The sequence below is a fragment of the Sciurus vulgaris genome (genome assembly GCF_902686455.1).
Source record: "Sciurus vulgaris genome assembly, chromosome: 6".
NCBI lineage: Eukaryota > Metazoa > Chordata > Mammalia > Rodentia > Sciuridae > Sciurus > Sciurus vulgaris.
Genome location: NC_136466.1, coordinates 82,450,495 through 82,468,447, shown reverse-complemented (window position 1 = coordinate 82,468,447; position 17,953 = coordinate 82,450,495). Strand labels below are relative to the sequence as shown.

Sequence of the window (17,953 nt, the reverse complement as noted above, 5' to 3'; positions counted from 1 at the left end):
ACTTTAAAATATGGAAAGACCTACCATGTTCTTGGATAGGCAGAATTAATATTGTAAAAATGACCATACTACCAAAAGCGCTCTACAGATTCATTGCAACTCCAATTAAAATCCCAATGATGTACCTCATAGAAACAGAGAAAGCAATCACAGGAAATTCATTTGGAAAAATAAGACATCCAGAATAGCCAAAGCAATCCTTAGCGGGAAGAGTGAAGCAGGAAGAATGAAGCAGTTCACACTACTGGAACTTCAACAATATTATAGAACAATAGTAACCCAAATGGCAAGGTATTGGCACCAGAATAGGCAGGTAAACCAATGGAAAAGAACAGAAGACAGAGACAAATCTATATAAATACAGTTATGTCATACTAAACAAAAGTGCTAAAAATATAGCCTCTTCAACAAATAGTGCTGGCAAAATTGGAAATCCATACGCAGCAATTAAATCCATATCTTTCACTCTGCACAAAACTTGATTCAAAATGGATCAAGGACCTAGGAATTAGAACAGACACCCTGCACCAAATAGAAGAAAAAGTAGGCCCAAATCTTCATCATGTTGGCGTAGAGTCATACTTCCTTAACAAGACTTCTAGAGCACAAGAAATGAAAACAAGAAATCAATAAATGGGATGGATTCAAACTAAAAAGCTTTTTCTCAGCAAAGGAAAGAATCAATAATGTGAAGAGAGAGTCTATAGAGTGGGAGAAAAAATCTTTTCCACATGCACTTCAGATAGAGCACTAATCTCCAGAATTTATAAAAAACTCAAAAAACTTAACACCAAAAATACAAATAACCCAATCAATAAATGGGTTAAGAGACTGAACAGACGCTTCACAGAAGATATACTACTGATCAATAAATATATAAAAAAAAAAAAATGTTCACCATCTCTAGCAAGTAGAAAAATGCAAATCAAAACTACCCTAAGATTTCATCTCACCCCAATTTGAATGACTATTATCAAGAATACAAGCAACAATAAATGTTGGCAAAGATGTGGGGAAAAGGTGCACTCATACATTACTGGTGGGATTGCAAATTGGTGCAATCAATCTGGGAAGCAGTATGGAGATTCCTCAGAGAACTGAGAATGGAACCACCAATTGATCCAGCTATCCTACTTCTGGCCTATACCCAAAGGACTTAAAATCAGCATATTATAGTGAGGCAGCCACATCAATGTTTATAGCAGAGCAATTCACAATAGCCAAGCTGTACCACCAACACAGGTGCCCCACAACAGATGAATGAATAAAGAAAATGTGGTCTAAATGTATATGAAATATTCCTCAGCCATAAAGAACAATGAAATTATTGCATTTCCTGGTAAATGGATGGAGTTGGAGAATATCATGCTAAGTGAAATAAGCCAACTCCAAAAAACCAAAGGCCTAATGTTCACTCTGATAAGTGGATGCTGATATATAGTGGGGGAACCAGGGGTAATGGAAGAATGGAGGAACTTTGGATTATGCAGAGGGAAATGAGGAGAGGGGAAGGGGCAGGGGGAAGGAAAGATGGTATAATGAGACAAACATTATTACCCTATATACATGTATGATTACATGAATGGTGTGAATCTACATTGTGTACAACCAAAGAAATGCAAAGTTGTATTCTGTGTACAATTTAAAAACAAAAGAATGTAAATTGCAACCTTTTTCCTAACTGCTGAGAGAATGATAAAATTTAACTAAAAACTAATAGAAGAATAAAATTTAAAAAATACTTTGCTAATGCAAAAGAAGTTAAAATGGAAAGTGCAGAACTAAAGGTAACTGGGATTTTAAAAAGCTAATAACAAAATGATAGAAGTAAAACCAGTAACCCAGTAGCAAATATAAATGCACCAAATATTCCAATAAAAAGACCAATACTGTTAGTATTCTAAAAATAATACAATTCTAATTATGTTTTGTATTTCACTCATGTCTTTTGTGATATTTCCTTGTTCATTCTGAATTTTAGTAATTTGAGTTTTCTCCCTCTTTCTCTTTCTTAGTGTGGCTAAGGGTTTATCAATTTTGTTTATTTTTTCAAAGAACCAACTGTTAGAAGGTATTTTGAAAATCTGTACTCCAACAAAATAGAAAATCTCAAAGACATCAACAGGATTCTAGAGACATATGAATTACCTAAACTGAACCAGGAGGACATACACAATTTAAATAGATTGATTTCAAGTAATGAAATAGAAGAGGTCGTCAAAAGCTTACCAACAAAGAAAAGTCCTGGACTAGGTGGGTTCTCAGCTGAATTCTACAAAACCTTTAAAGAAGAGCTCGTTCCAATACTCCTCAAAGTATTCCATGAAATAGAGAGGAGGGAACCCTCCCAAACTCATTCTATGAAGCCAATATCACCCTAATACTGAAACCAGACAGAGACACATCCAGGAAAGAAAATGTCAGAGCAATATCCTTAATGAACATTGATGCAAAAATTCTCAACAAAATTTTAGCAAATTGCATACAAAAATTCATTAAAAAGATAGTGCATCACAATCAAGTAGGTTTTATCCCAGGGATGCAAGGTTGGTTCAACATCTAGAAATCAATAAATGTAATTCTCCATATCAACAGACTTAAAGTCAAGAATCACATGATTATTTCAATAGATGCAGAAAAAGCATTTGATAAAATACAGCATCCCTTCATGCTCAAAACAGTGGAAAAAATAGGGATAGTGGGAACATTCCTTAACATTGTAAAGTCCATCTATGCTAAGCCTGAGGCCAATATCATTCTAAATGGTCAAAAACTGAAAGAATTTCCCCTAAAAACTGGAACAAGGCAGGGATGCCCTCTTTCACCACCTCTATTCAACAATGTCCTTGAAACTCTAGCCAGAGCAATTAGACAGACCAAGGAAATTAAAGGGATATGAATAGGAAAAGAAAAACTCAAACTGTCCCTTTTTGCTGATGACATGATTATATATTTAGAGGAACTGGGAAATTCCACCAGAAAACTCTTAGAACTCATAAGTGAATTTCAGTAGAGTAGCAGGATATAAGATCAATACTCATAAATCCAATGCACTTTTATACATATGTGATGAATCTTCAGAAAGAGAAGTTAGGAAAACTGCCTCATTCACAATAGCCTAGAAAAAAATAAAATACTTGGGAATCAATCCAACAAAGGAGGTGAAAGACGACCTCTGCAATGAGAACTACAGAACACTAAAGAAAGAAGTTAAAGAAAACTTTAGAAGATGGAAAGATCTCCCATGTTCTTGGATAGGAAGAATTAATATTGTCAAAATGGCCATACTACCAAAAGTGCTATACAAATTCAATGCAATTCCAATTAAAATCCCAATGACGTACCTTTCAGAAATAGAGCAAGCAATCATGAAATTCATCTGGAAGAATAAGAAACCCAGAATAGCTAAAGCAATCGTAGCAGGAAGAGTGAAGCAGGGGGTATCGCAATACCAGAACTTCAACTCTACTACAAAGCAATAGTAACAAAACGGCATTGTATTGGTACCAAAATAGACAGGTAGATCAATGGTACAGAATAGAGGACACGGACTCAAACCCAAATAAATACAATTTTCTCATACTAGACAAAGGTGCCAAAAATATGCAATGGAGAAAAGATAGCCTCTCAACAAATGGTGCTGGGAAAACTGGAAATCCATATGTAACAGAATGAAACTAAATCCCTATCTCTCACCCTGCACAAAACTCACCTCAAAATGGATCAAGGACCTTGGAATCAGACCAGAGACCCTGAATCTTATAGAAGAAAAAGTAGGTCCAAACCTTCAACTTGTTGGCTTAGGATCAGATTTCCTTAACAGGACTACCATAGCACAAGAAATAAAAGCAAGAATCAATAACTTGGATAGATTCAAACTAAAAAGCTTTCTCTCAGCAAAGGAAACTATCAGCAATGTGAAGAGAGAGCCTACAGAGTGGGAGACTGGGAGAAAATCTTTGCCACTCATACTTTAGATAGAGCACTAATTTCCAGAATATATAAAGAACTCAAAAAACTCTACACGAAGAATACAAATAACCCAATCAACAAATGAGCTAAGGAAATGAACAGACACTTCACCGAAGATCTACAAAAAATCAACAGATATATGAAAAAATTTTCAACATCTTTAGTAATAAGAGAAATGCAAATCAAAACTATTCTAAGATTCCATCTCACCCATATTAGAATGGCAATTATCAAGAATACTAGCAACAATAGGTGTTGGCGAGGATGTGGAGAGAAAGGTACACTCATACATTGCTGGTGGGGCTGCAAATTAGTGCAGCCACTCTGGAAAGCAGTGTGGAGATTCCTTAGAAAACTTGGAATGGAACCACCATTTGACCCAGCTATCCCACTCCTTGGCCTATACTCAAAGGACTTAAAAATCAGCATACTACAGAGATACAGCCACATCAATGTTCATAGCTGCTCAATTCACAATAGCCAGATTGTGGAAACAACCTAGATGCCCTTCAATTGATGAATGGATAAAGAAACTCTGGTATATATATATATATATACACCATGGAATATTACTCAGCCATAAAAAGAATAAAATTATGGCATTTGCAGGCAAATGGATGCAGTAGGAGAATATCATGCTAAGTAAGATAAGCCAATCTTAAAAATCCAAAGGACAAATAGTCTCATTGATAAGCGGATGATGACACATAATGGGGGGTGGGAGGGGGGCAAGAATGGAGGAAGGAGAGACTATATAGAGGGAAAAGAGGGGTGGGAGGGGTGGGGGAAAGGAAAAAGAATAACAGAATGAATTAAAAACTATTACCGTAGGTAAATGTTATCTTACACAAATGGTATGCCTCTACTTCATGTACAGAGAAACAAGATGTATCTCATTTGTTTACAATAAAAATAAATTAGAAAAAAAAATACAATTCTTAGACTAAAATAAACTTAATTACGAGATCCAGAATGTTTGGTAAGAAAAAAGATATAAATATTAAACAAACAAAAATAGATATCATTGTATAAAAACAAGACAGACTAGACATTAAAACAAAAAGAATGGACAGTTCTTATAAGGGTTTAAAAATCTGATTCATAGAAGATAAATAAAATTAATTCAATTTAAGTGTTATGAAACAAATACTACCAAGAGAAAGAAATTCAGTATCATGGAGGGACAATTTTACATTGCTTCTTTAGGAAGTGATAGAATGAGTAAATAAAAAATATGAGCAGGGATACAGAGGACTGAAACAACACATGTTTAAAAATAGGCATATCAATGAAGGTACTCAAATTTTTAATTAAAAGTGACAAAAATAGAACACCACTACCTATAAAATCCAAATCTATAGAAAATCAAGAAGTACTTAAATATTAACCCTTAAACTTCCAATCAATCTGAGTCAAAGCAGAAAACACAGTGAGAATATATGTATAAGAATTATATATTTAAACATTTATAAAATTCTCATTGTCATTTCTTTTTGTTTATGTTTATAACCTTGCAGTGTGCTTTCCTATTATACATATCACAATTAGTGAAGTGAAATTAAAAACTTTCTTTCAATAATATACTTTTTCAGTACAGTTTTCTCAACATATTAATCTCAGCCCAATTGATAGTTTTAGTGGGTTCACCTTGGAAAAACCCATTTTTTCAGTATAAAAATGGAAAAAAAAGGAAAAGGAAACATTTTGTAGTTCATTTCCTAAGGTCAAGGTTGAATTCAAACCTTGAAAATATTATATAATGGCCTAAAATTATGGGCCCATCCTTTTCAAGAAATTGATGTGAAAAGTCTTAGAAAATTATAGTCATTTGAATTCAACAACATAGGAAAAGAAAAAAATATATTAAGATTGGTGAGATTTATTCCTGAAACAGTATTATTTATCATTTAAAATATAAATTTTATTCACATCTTATCAATTGCATTAAGAAATTATGTGAAAAAAATCATTCAACTCTTTCATTAGAGAAAACCCATGTCATTACATTCAATATTTATTCATGATAAAACAAATTTCTAGAAATGAGAAGTGAAAGACAAGCAAAAAAAACCAAACAAACAAACAAACACAAAGTCCTTTTTGAATGTTTCAGATTACCTATACTGAATTTCTAGCAAATATTAGACTCTATGTATGTTTCTCTGAGATTGGAACTGAGACCAGAATTCCCCTGCATCTCAATTTTTCCTAGCAATGCTCTCTCCAGAGACCTTGATGACATTTCAGAGAGGCATGAGACAGAATACTGAGAAACAAAGTATAAGACTCGAAGAGTCATCTTTGTAAAATTACTAATCTGATTAAGTAATTGTCTTGTTCAAATCTTGTTGAAACTCTTAAAGCCTGCTGTACAAACCCTTGAAGACCTAGTAATTATTTACTTGTCCTGACCAACTCCCTCCAGGCAAATCCTCATGGTGTACAACCTGGTTGTGTTTTCTGAGAAAGGAAGCTACAGTAGCTGAGAGTGTTAGCGTCTCCCATAATCATGACACCTTCCTGTGGAAAGTAAAGAAGGCAGACAACTCAAGGTAATGTTCCCATCAACATGGTTATTGAACCCCCAGGTTAAGCAATCTTTACAGAGGAAGGATTTTTGTCTATGAAATATTCTCAATGAGATGCCCTATTGTAGATATTGATTATAGCAATGAAAACACAAATTTTATAGTATAATTGAGTATGTTTCCCAGAAAAGTTATATATTGATATATAAAATAAAGTTCTTCTTCTTTTTTTTTTTTTTTTTTAATAAATTAACCTCTTCCAGTGATGTGTATTAGCACTCTATGTAACCATGATCCTGGCCTCCTGATAGCTTTTATCCTTGCAAACCTATATAGTGGCTGAAACCTTTTATTTATGTGAGAGTGATTTTAAAAACTGATCCATGATGTTACATTAGAGCTCTTATTTATTCCAGGTGTTGTTATTATTTCTGGATATATATTAATGATAAAAACAATAGAATATTCACTACGATGCTATAGGTCTTTAATATAAAGGAGGTTAAGATAAGGGACAGGTAAAGTAAATAATGATGAAGAGACTAAATAATTATTGTAATTCCAATATCAAATGATATTAAATAGCAGTAGACTGTTAAAGAGTTATGTAGAGAGGTTTTTTTTGTTTTGTTTTGTTTTTCCATGTGCTTGCTTTGTTTTTGGTTTGTTTTTGTACCAGTGATTGAACCCAGGGCACTTAACCACTGAGCCACATCCCCAGAATTTTTTTTTTTTTTTTTTTTTTTTTGTATTTTATTTAGAGACCAATCTCACTGAGTTGCTTAGGTCCTTGCTAATTTGCTGAGTCTGGCTTTGAACTCATATCCTTCTGCCTCAGCCTCCAGAGCTGCTGAGATTATAGTCATGGGCCACTGTGCCCAGCCATGGAGAGAGTTCTGAGGCAAGGAATATGTTAAGTAAGACAGAATAGATTTTAATGATAATTCCTGAGTCGAAATTTGAATAAGTTTGTATGTGAAGATACTTAAAATGAGATTTGAGAGATGAAAATTAGAGACAGAAGCAATAGCAAGAAAAAGTCCACAAATAAGCATAATAATGTTATGTGAAAGAACAACAAGAAGCCAGGAGAATAAAAAAACAGAAACCAAAAGTGAGATTGGAAAGAGATGAATTCAGGCACATGTGGGAGTCAGGGCATACAGGATTTTAAAGGCACTAGTAAATACTTCATTTTATTCCAGCTGTGATGAAAAGCCCTCGGAGAATTTTCATTTGATTATATGCATTTAATACCTAGACATTATATTTTAGAATGAATTATAAGACAACAAGAATAGAATATTCTAGTTAATTATTCTAGTTTCTTTTACCAAGAACTTTGCGATGAAGATGGTGAAGTATGTTCACAGTGGGTATATGGTTTCAAGAAAGACAACAATTGAACCAAATATTTAAAATAGAAAATAAAATAAAAGCTGTAACAGAAGTCTTCAAAAGCCTGGTGAGACAGAAGAAAAAGGGAGTTTAATGTGCTAAAAGGCAAATAAGAGGCATATTTTAAGAAGAGTAGAGTGGAGAACATGAAAAATGCTGCTGAAAATTTAAAAAAGCACCAGGAATGGCTGGATTTGGCAATAAATAATGATCTTGCAAAGAGTGGTTTAAAAAGAGCACCAGGGGAAAATATCTAATTGGAATGCAATCAAGATAAGATGGAAGGTAAGACTTAGCATGTGTTGAATACTCTAGATACCATGTTGTTTTATACTTTGCTGTACTACTACATTCTTTGAAGGGTTTTTGCTGTAAAGGACTGCAGAGAAGTGAGTGGGGAGACAGTAAATCAGTTAACTGTAATCAAGGATGGGGTAATGGTAATAAAGATCATGGATAAGGCACTGTTGTTAGAGATAACAGGTTCTGGAAGCAATGATCCTCAACTGAGGCATCACTGGTACTTTGGAGTGAAAAATTCCCCAAAATATATAACCAGCACATATTATTTGGCTTCCCCAGCCCTGACTAGCTGAATGCTAGGAATATCATTCCATTACAATGACTAAATATCCTACATGTTCCCATGCTTCTCCCAAAGTGCCTCCCAGTTGAAAACTGCAGGTAGAGTGATACAGTGGCTGTCATAGATGTAGCAGGACATTTGGAATCAATTCTATCCTTAAGAGTACCCCACTCTCCTGATTCTGTGTCCATCAACTATCAGCTTTAAGCATGGAAGAACACAACTCTCTTTTCTGTTACATTTCCTATCATAACACAGTGATAGAAATTACTCAAAAGCTGTTTTAAATATGTAGAATTATTGAAACTATTTATTCTGTTTTACTTCTAAGTTTTGAGAATGATAGTATTTTATTTTCCTAATAAGGAACTTAATAACTGAATGATTTACTCCTTGAATACCAAAATAAGTTGTTTTCTATCTTTTCACCTGGTAAAGATCTTAAGGTATGTTTATATTAATCCCCACAGTGTGCATATTTGTATATGCAAAAGTTGAATATTGCCAGGTATGGTGGTGCATGCCTGAATCCCAGTGGCTCAGGAGGCTAAGGCAGAAGGAACATGAGTTCAAAGCCAGCCTCAGCAAATTGCATTAAAAAAAATATTAAAATGATAGTGCACCTTGATCAAGTGTGGTTCACTCCAGGGATGCAAATTTGGTTCAATACATGAAAATCAGTAAATGTAATTCATGGCATCATTAAAAACAAGAATAACATTATCTCAATAGATGCAGAGAAAGCATTTGACAAAATTCAGTATCCATTTATGCTCAAAACACTAGAAAAACTAAAGAGAGAAGGAACATACAACAACATTGTAAAAACTAAATATGCTAAACCCAAGGCCAACATCATTCTAAATGGAGAAAAACTGAAAGCATTCCCTCTAAAAACTAAAGAAAGACAGGGATTCCCTCTTTCACCACTCCCATTCAGCATAGTCCTTAAAACACTAGCCAGAATAATTAGACAAAAGAAAGAAATTGAAGTGATACAAATAGGAAAAGAGCTCAAACTATCCCTATTTCCAGATGACATGATTTTGCTATTAGAAGATCTAAAATACTCCACCAGAAAGTTTCTAGAACTCATAAACAAATTTAGCAAATAGCAGGGTATTAACACTCATAAATGAATTGCATTCTTATACACCAAGGACAAATCAACTGAAAGAGAAATCAGGAAAACTATCCAATTCACAAGAGCCTCAAAACAAAATAAAACAAAAAACAAAAATTTGGGGATCCATCTAATAAAAGAGGTGAAAGATTTCTACAGTGAAAACTACAAAAGACTTCAGAAAGAAACTGAAGAAGACCTAAGAAAATTTTAAAAAGATCTCCCATGTTCTTGGATAGGTAGAAATAATATTGTCGAAACAGTCATACCACCAAAAGTGCTATACAAACTTAATGCAATTCCTATTAAAATTCCAATGATGTTCTTCATAATAATGGAAAAAGCAGTCATGAAATTCATCTGGAGAAATAAGAGGCCCAGATTAGCTAAAGTAATCTTTAGTGAGAAAAGTGAAGCAGGAGGCATCACAGGACCAGACCTTAAATTGTACTACAGAGCTGTAGTAACAAAAACAGCATGAATTAGCACCAAAACAGTCATGAAGGCCAATGTAACAGAAGACAGAAATATACCCATATAAATACAGTTATCTCATACTAGACAAAGATGCCATAAACATACACTGGAGAAAAGATAGTTTCTACAACAAATGGTGCTGGAAAAACTGGAAATCCATATGTAGTAGAATGAAATTAAACCCTTATATCTCACCCTGCACAAAACTCAAAGAAGATCAGGACCTAAGGAGTAGATCAGAGACCCTGAGTCTACTACAAGAAAGAATAGGACCAAATCAAATCTCTATCATTTTGGTTCAGGAACCAACTTCCTCAATAAGACCCCTGAAATACAAGAAGTAAAATCAAGAATCAATAAGTGGGATTGTATAAAATGAAAAAAAAAACTTCTTCACAGCAAAGGACACAATCAAGAATGTAAAGAGTGAGCCACCTGTACCTCAGAGAGAGCATTAATTTCCAGGATATATAAAGAACTCAAAAAAAGAAAAAGAAAAAGAAAAAAAGAAAAAAAACTTAATACAAAACAAACAAAAACAAATAACCCAATCAATAAATGGGCAAAGGAACAGAACAGGTACTTCACAGAAGAAGAAATGTTATCAGTCAACAAATATATGAAAAACTGTTCAACATCTCTAGCAAATTAGAGATAAGCAAATTAAAACTATGCTGAGATTCCATCTCACTCCAGTCAGAATGACAATTATCAAGAACACAAGCAACGATAAGTGTTGGTGAGGATGTGGGGGAAAATGTACACTCATACATTGCTGGTAGGACTGCAAATTGGTGCAAGAAATATGGAAAGCAGTATAGAATTTCCTCAGAAAACTTGGAATGGAACCTCCATTTGACCTAGTTGTCTCACTCATCAGTTTAAACCCAAAGGACTTAAAATCAACATACTACAGTGAGGCAACCACATCCATGTTTACAGGAGCTCAATTCACCATAGCCAAGCTGTGGAACCAACTCAGGTGCCCTTCAACAGATGAATGGATAAAGAAAATGTGGAATATATACACAAAGGAATGTTACTCAGCCTTAAAGAAAATGAAATTATGGCATTTGCTGGTGAATGGATGGAACTGGAGAATATCATGATAAGTGAAATAAGCCAGCCCAAAAAACAAAAGTTCAAATATTGTCTCTGATATGTGGATGCTAACCCACTACAGGGGAGGGTAAGGAGGTGATGAATAGAAGTCCACTGGATTAGACAAAGGGGAATGAAGGGAAGGGTGGGGAGGGGAATGGGAAGGAGTGGAATGAATAGGACGTAACTTTCCTGTTCACATATGAATACATGACCGGTGAATTCCACATGATAGACAACCACAAGAATCGGATCCTAATTAGACTAGGTTATACTCCATATATATATATAATGTCAAAATACACTATTACTGCCATGTATATCTAAAAAGAACAAATAAAAATAAAAAATACAAAACAAAACAAAAGCCAGACTCAGCAACTTAGTGAGCCCTAGCAACTAAGCAGGACCATGTCTCTAAATAATAATAGAAAAAGGCCTGACATGTGGCTTAGTGGTTAAGTGCCCTGGGTTCAATTTCTGTTATGAAAAAAAAAAAAAGCTGAATGCCTTTAGATGAATACATGTTTTTTTTTTTTTTTTCCCAAGTCCCTACCATATTTATTGATCTTATATACATATCCCGTAGGTAGTTACATTTGGATTTTTAATATTATAATAAGTTCAGCTAATAAGTTCAGCTTAAATGATACTTGCATTAGACTTAAATAAAATAATATTGGATATATAGTGGAAATAATAAGTATAATCTTGAGTAATACCCATTTGTTCTTATTTTTTTATAAGGGAAGAAATCGCTAATGGAATGTAACACTGAATTTCAGATGCATAGTGATATGTGCGTTTAATTTAAAAACTTGTGTGCCACAGTACACAATACTTAAATACTTGTTTTTTAAAGTACAATTTTTAATTCATATGAATATAATCCTTACTTGAAGATATCAGCATATTAAATATGAATTAGAGGTAATATATTAATTCTAGTTTACTTCTAATAACCCCTCTGTGTACTTAAACGTCCATAATCTGGAATGCATGCATTTTCGACATTTATTGAATTTGGCTTTTCCCAAATTGAATGTATTCTAATAGGTTATAATCAGGCTGATTTAAACTGTAGCTCTAAAATCTACATATGTCAGATGACCTAGAAAAACATAAAGTCTCTGCTCTATGTAATTCACTACATATTTCTTTATACTCATTTCTCCACGAAGGCTTATCTAATTAATCAGTTAATTTTTGCAAACCCTTACCAACAATATTTCATGAAATAGGATTGTTAAGGTAGAAGGTGAAAAGGAAAATTAGAAAGGAAGTAGGCTTTAACGTGCCTTCCTAAAATATTTTTATTTTAAAACTCAAGAGTTTTCAAAATGTTATTTTTGGTTTTTTTTTTTTCTTTATGTTTTCACAGGTATGTTTCTAACATACCTTTATCATATAGGAAACCAGAGGTTATTTTTAATATCATCAAATTATTCTCTAACTGACAATGAAAAAAAATGGAAGAAGTGATCTAGACCAATACGAAATTTCAGTAATTATTGCAATAACTTTAAAGTAAAATAAAATTATCCATTCAGTAGGCAATGAATTTATACCTAGCTTCACCATGAGTTCACAGGTGTGAAATTAGCCATAAAGAGATTCTTGGGAGTAATCCAAACTCAATAAGAATGGACAGGAATGCTATTTTAAAAAGAATATGGAGCCAAATTTCTGGCATATAACTTTGATTCAATCCATGATAATGTGTCAGGTATTTCTCTGCTATTTTTGTAGATAGGAATTATATTTCCCTCTATTCTTAGTTCTCTTTCTTTCTCAAAGAAAGATAAATTTTAGAAGGGAAAGTTATTTTTCTTCTTCATAAAACTAAACCTATTTTTAGGCTTCAGACATTTCTATCATTAAACCTATATGACAAAGTATATTTTGAAAGAAAACATGGCTGATTAAATGGTTTTCTCAATGTGAATATTTAATCCTGGACTAATGCAATAATCAGATCTAAAAACCTTGATACATGGCTGCCAGCCAGTCTTCAGCACACAGCCTGACAGTCCCTGGATGTTCAGGATTGCTGACTGCCATAACACTGGGGCTCTTGGCAGAAGACTCTCCCAATTTATGGGGCTTTGGGAGCCACAGCCTTGGGCTCTGTTGGAGCAGCAGTTGAGCATCTGCCATGCCAGAAAGCCCAGTTTCCACTGGCAGCAGTATGTCCCTGCCTAGGCAAGCACCGTGGAGTGCAGGGGAGCCAAAGACTCCCACAGGGCTGTAGGCACAGCCTCCAGTTGCCAGGTTGACAATTGCAGCCGCCAGCATCAAGCAGTTGGAGTTAAACTACAACTGCAAAGATATTTTACAGAATGTATAAGACTAGAAACACCTTTCTCTGTCAAGTAAAATTTATGAAGCCTCTGGGTCATTAATATCCAGAAGAACCCTGGAGAAATCAAAGTATTCAGAATTAAGTTTGAAAATTAACCAACTCCACACTTGGAAGCACTACTAAATACCTGATATTATATTATTCGTAAAATATTAGTTACTTTTATTGAACACGCAACAAATGCCAGGCACTGTGTTAAATGCCTTACATATTTACATTTTGTATACTTTACAAATTCCTATGCAAGACTATACAAATCCAACTGAAAAGTTGTGAAATTGGCAAGAAGACAGCTTAAAGATACTTGATCAGTGTCTAAGCTTGTATGTGGGAGAGCTAGAATTTAAATCAGGTTTTCCTGATACCAAAGGTGCTGTGCTATCTTGCTTTTTTAGCGACTTTACAATATTTAGTCTGAATCTTAGGGCTCATTAAAGAGGGGACTTAGGCTTATAACAATATCTATACTGTCCTTCAATCCTGAGTCCAGGTTTTCTTAAGGGACTTAAAGTAGAATCAGAATCACTGCTGATAAAATCTTCACTAATTCATTGAATACCAAAAGATTGGTATATATATTGCTCAGGATTATTTTCTTTTAATTTAATCTTCCCTCAGTTTAACTCTTATAATTCTTCACCTGAAGCATCACTCTTTGGAGAAGTTGTGCCTAATGTCCCCACTCTGCATCAAGCTATCTCTTATACATTTTCATAGAGTTGTTTCAATGTCCCTTCAGAGCCCTTAAGTGAGAGTATAACTGAATGTTCATTGAGGTGATTATTTGACTATTTACCTCAGTATTTGAAGAGAATAAAGACCATGGTTATGTCTCTCCATTTTCTCATATCAGCAGCACATTGCCTAACATGTAGTTGTCATTCCTGATGAACCGAGTGAATAAATTCATCTGTAATTTATTGTTTTAACTAGAAAGTCAGAAGAAACTAGTCCAATTTTATGAGCTAGCCCTATTCTCATAGTGTGATTATAATTTTTCTTTCTGAGATATTATTGCACTTACCTTCTCATTTGTATAAATTTAATGTGTACAACTTATTTTGAGATTATATATATGTGTGTATATATATATATATATATATTTAAATGTTTTTTACAAATAAGCAAGTTCCAATACTCACCACCTCACGTGGATATCTTTTGATGTGTGTGTGGTAAGAGCATTTAAAACTTATTCTCTTATACACATCCAATGTACAATATAATATATTCTGTAGACCTCAAGCTGTATTTTAGATCTCTAGATTTATTTCATGTTGCATAATCAGAACTTTGCACACTTTATATTACATCACTCTGTGTTCCTTCCTACTTCCACCTCTGGTAACCTCCTTTCCATTATCTGTTTCTATGTGTTCTGTTACAATGTTGCATGTGAAAGAAAGATTATATAATATTCCTCTTTCTGTGCCTAGCTTATTTTACTTAGCACAATACTTACTCAATATTATTCCTTTGTGAGATACTTTTCCAGTACCCAGTTACTCCTTTCCCAAGAACTTAGGCTTTGCTCATTCCTGTTACCTACTTTGACAAGTGGTCACTTGTCTCTGATGAAAGACATGCAGAGAAGACCTGAACCTAAACTGTGACTTGAAGCTAAGCAACCCAGGCAGACAAGAGTAAGGGCAGTAACCATTTTCTTTTATAAAGTCACTGAAATTTTGGTGTTATTAACTGAACAACATTGTTTCAGAAGTTATGGACTATTAGAGTTATTTAATGTTTCACCCAATTATATCACCAAATGGACAAGTTGATCAAATTTGATTTATAGCGATACTAATATGAGTGAATAATTATTTGCCTGTATTTCAAAGAGGTATAGAAAATATTTTTCTGCATCTTATTGGATATGATCTAAGTTCAAAATCAAATTTAAAAAACTGGAAACTTTTGGAAAATTGAGCAGATAACTTTTCATTCTTACCCAGTGCAACTTTAAAATTAATTTTGAATCCCCTCTCCTAAATCCAAGAGTCTAAGAGAAATAATTTTATTTATAAGATCATAAATTTATAACATTTATAAGGTCATCATTTTAATGAAATGTAATGTCTCTCTAAATGATTTATTCAGAATAATCAGTCACTATAGTTGATATCTGATTTATATCACATATTATTGAAGATTATACATATAAGAGATTTTCCATGACAGAGTTTTCCTTTAAACCCGTTAATTCTTTATGTACATAAAAATAAATCAGATCTAATACAAAGAGATGGTATATAAAATAGTTTTAATGTTGTTTAATTAGTATCGGTTTGATAGCAAAATTGGGTTCACTAAGTAAGGTCTGTGTTCTTCATAGGTGTTGAGTTGCTATGATATGAATTATTTGACTACTTTGACGTGGGTGAGCTGGTAGTGGAGGGAGGGTGTAAGTGACTACATACCACAACTCTGAGCTGAGATGGGGAGCATTCTTCCATTTTTGTCCCTTCTTTGGTCGTTAAGTAGGAGCAGCTACCACTGCCACCCATAATGTAAGCTGGTGATGAGGAATTTTCACCTCCGACATTTACGACTTGTCTACACTGGCATAGCTGTTTATTCATTTCTTATAACCCTGTCACTGCTGGCAATTTGGTTACTGGCCACTCCAATATTTTTATTATATATCCAATTCATTTTTATAGCACAGGATTAACTGGAGTGAAAAAATATTTTATTAAGAGCAAAAATAAAATATCATTTGCTTCATTAAAAAAAATCTGTATATTGAACTTAGTTTACTAATCTTTAAATTGGTTGAATTTTAAATTGATTCACACATATTATACAGAAAAAAAAAATGGTGCCCTACCTTGATGCTCTATCATGCAAACTTGGATTCCTATTTTCTTCCTTCCCATCTGTTCCTCCTTTACTTTTACAAATTGTTCTAGAAAAGCACAGTCTCATCAGAGTTGGATGTTCCTGGTTAGATTTAAGAGAGGAGTCAGCAGCAGTTCTTTTAAATCATTCCAGAATATGTGGTATACATTATTGAGAGGGATATGATGAAATTATGATTTTGTAGATACAGTATCATACTTCACACCCATAGTTGCGCAGAACTAGAGACAAACACACAGACAGCAGACACTGTGGAAATGTAAATCCACTTAAGACAAAAGATAACATATAGAGAACCACTTGGCCTGATTATTTATAACACTGACTTTTCTTCTCTCTAACAGACTATTTTTAGTGCCATTTCCACAATGGAAATTTCATTTAGTAAAACATAGGTATTTAATATAGCCTAGAATTTTAATTCCAAAATTTGATTTAATTGTTCCCATTGTTTGTGTTCTACTCATTTTAATAGGATATTCAAATGAAATATATAATTATTTATAAAGCCTAGATACTATTTTATAATCTACAAATAAATGAATAAATAAGTTTGTATTTTAAGTTGTAGTTTATGGTATTAAGCATACAGGAAATTTCTTTATATTTTGTTATATTTTTCCTTCCATTTTAAACTAAGTAACTATATTTTCAGTGCTTTCAAGGACTATTAACAAAGACAAGTGTGGATAGCTTGTAAATGTATTTTGTTATAATTTGTTCAACAGTACCCACATATCTTTTCATTTCAATTTAAAAAAAAAATCTCCTAATGCCAATTACATACTGGAATGTGTTAGATGTTGTGAATGCAGTGATAAAGAGAATGGCTTTATTTCCCTACCTGCATAAAGTTGGTTTCAAATTTATATGAAAGACATGCAATAAACAAGTAGCTACAAAAAGAATAATGAATGTTTTGATGGAAAACATACAATGTTATAGATCTACAAAATAACAGTCAACTGTGGAGTCTGTAGGATATATGGAGTTCAAAGTTGTGACCTGAAATACACAAACGTATGAACATCATGATTTAAGGGATGATTGTTCATTTATAATGTAGACATGTAGTAGATAGTCAAAAAACCATAAAGTATAAACAATAGATGAATAGAAGAGTTACACATACATACACACTTGGAATAGGTAGATGCAAGGTCACAGAGAGAACAGAAAACATGAAGGACTGAAAGTGAGAGAATGTAGAGGAAAGAAGTTTGCTATTACAATGTGAAGAATGAAGAGATGAAGCTGGAATATTAGGTGAAGAACAAGTTCTTAAGGATTTGTGAGAACCAACTGAAATAATTTAAACAAAGATTCACATAATTACCTCATCAAAGTTAAAACAGATAAAACACTTTGTTGAGTGGAAGGGTCAGATCTGGTGGGAGAGATATTTTGAGACTGTGAGGGTTACTTTGCTGAAGCAGATGAGCTCCTTTAGCTGAGATCGGGTGCTAACTCAGACTAGAAAGGTTTTTGAGAAACATAACCATCTTCCTAAGTCCTTAGTGACATGATAAAATTAAGTTATAGAT

General features: G+C 33.5%; 1 long non-coding RNA gene across 1 annotated transcript in view; it reads left to right on the top strand.

Moving 5' to 3' along the window:
* The first annotated feature begins 6,488 nt into the window (after positions 1-6,488).
* LOC306664961 overlaps positions 6,489-17,953 on the top strand; it is a 30,263-nt gene continuing 18,798 nt past the window's right edge. Inside the window, exon 1 of the long non-coding RNA XR_013764882.1 lies at positions 6,489-6,524. This is a non-coding gene — a long non-coding RNA (uncharacterized lncRNA). The remainder of the gene's footprint in view (positions 6,525-17,953) is intronic.